The sequence below is a fragment of the Ambystoma mexicanum genome, chromosome 5q (genome assembly GCF_040938575.1).
Source record: "Ambystoma mexicanum isolate Mex_15411 chromosome 5q, UKY_AmexF1_1, whole genome shotgun sequence".
NCBI lineage: Eukaryota > Metazoa > Chordata > Amphibia > Caudata > Ambystomatidae > Ambystoma > Ambystoma mexicanum.
This window is the reverse complement of record NC_090933.1, coordinates 984,472,669-984,474,913: the sequence shown is the minus strand read 5'-3', so window position 1 is coordinate 984,474,913 and position 2,245 is coordinate 984,472,669.

Genomic DNA, 2,245 nt, shown 5'->3' with positions numbered 1-2,245 from the left:
AAGTGCCATCAGGCCTTCACTATCTCTCGAGATGCCCACTGAGTAGGACCACCGGGGTCGATTAACTGGTTTGGGTTGCAACTGTCAGAGGAAAACACGCTACATACTACATGTATACACCAGGCCCAGAAACTACCCAGTGTGGAAATTACCGATCCAATAAATTACACAAGCAAGATGTATAACATAACAGGTGTTTTTGTAGAGCACAAGCTCTTCCCCAGAAAGGCATCTTGGCACTATTGACAGATAACAGGTGTTTGTTGTTACCCAACGTAATGGAACTCATTTTATCAACCTCAGAAGGATGAAGTGTTGAGGGGATCCGCCAGGGTTCAAACCTGTGACCATGAGATCAAGCACAGGTGGTTCCATGTAATAATGCCCCCACAAAAATGGCTCCTGACAATAAAGTTGCTGTTTTTTGCAGAGACAATGGGCCTCATTACGAGTCCGGCGGTAACCGAGGCGGTAAAACTGCCTGGTTACTGCCAGACTTGTATAACCATTCTGCCTCCCTGATTCCCAGAATTACCAGGGCATTACAACCCCGGTGACCTGGGAATTCCGGAGGCGGAATGGTGTAAATCCCCATTGAGTCCCATAGTCCCATAGGACTCAATGGGAATGGGGACCATGGAAACACCGGCACCATCTCGTGATAGTGCCGGTGTTTCCACGACCGCCTGCAGGCGGGCGGTGGTAAACCGCCCAGGTCAGACCTGGCGGGAACGCCAACTCCCGCCTGCAGGACTCGAGATCGGGCGGTCAGGGAATTAACAGTGGCGGCGGGTTTACTGCCACTGTTATTTCCGGACCATCCGACCTGTAATGAGGCCCATTGTTACATTGAACATGCCGGGGACACAGCCGCAACCCCTGAATTATTGCTTTGTTTTTACAATGGGAGAAGGAGACATCCCCGCAACCTGCCCCCATACATAATGTCACCACATGTAATGTCTCCAATGGCTTTTTCCAGTGACATTATGAATGGGGACAATATGTATGGGGACATTATTACCTGATACCGCACAGGTCCCTGTAGTGGATACATTAGTCCATTGAGCCACTGACCCATCTGAATTATTTCTCATAAGTCACTTGTGTACTAGGCCTTGGTGAATGTTTTGGTGGATTCACTCAAAGTCTATAGTGGAGCTAGCAGGTTGAGGGTGTTGACGATCCCTTTTTAGATATGTTCAAGGACATTTAATACGCAACCCGTGGGCAGTGATTTAAAGGCTGGAAACATGTTTGAATTCAGTGGGCTGAAGGAGACTTTGACTTCAAACAAATAAAGGAAACATGATACAATAATAATCTATAATGAAACATGTTGAGACTACATAGAGAGATATTACATATTCTTCCTGTCACTTCTCAGATGACATAATCCATTGTGATCTTAGATATTTGATCACAAACACAATCAAGGGATATACATTTTAGCGATGTTAACGTTTATTGAGGTGACATTCATGTATTTATATATAATAAAATGAAATTACAGCAGTGGTTAAAGTGAAAGCAATAACCTGGGCAACATTACCATTTTCCATTTTAAATAATATGATTTGAAAATGGCTAGATCGATTACATTTTTAGCAAGATTCATTTTACCCCTAGATTATATGTTGTATAGATAATTATGGATGTTGATTATGCAACATACAGAGACTTGAAATGTGGCAGACATTGGAACCAATGTTCTGTTTTGAGTGAGCTAGTTTAAACTGGTGCCCATATATGCCGAATATACAGAATCCTGGCCATGTATGTCTGATAGGGCAGCAGCCGGGGCATGTACTTGAAATAGATGTTTCTGGTGTAGACATTCATGCTCACTTGAAAATAGTTCCTCGTTGCAGTTTTAGAAAGTCAGGCTGCTTTGCCAACTTGCATCTGCAAGTCTGCAACCAACAAACACATGTTCTCAGGCACGGAATTCAGGGGTTTACCCTGTACTCAAGGCCCCCCTGATCAAAGACGTCTGTACGCTTTAGCTCCTGGTCGTATTGTGTGGGAACCAACTCTAAAATTGTATTTACAGAAGGGTCACCTGTTGTTGGCTGGCATGGAGCACAGGGCTGGCATCCCGCCATCCCATGCCAGTGGCAGGTAAAGGCTGCTAGACCCGATGCTGAGGTGGTGGGAATAAGTAGACTAGTCAGATTGAAGTTAATAATGATTGTTACCAGTCATGTGAAATAACCCACACCTGTAAATTAAGCATCTGTGAACA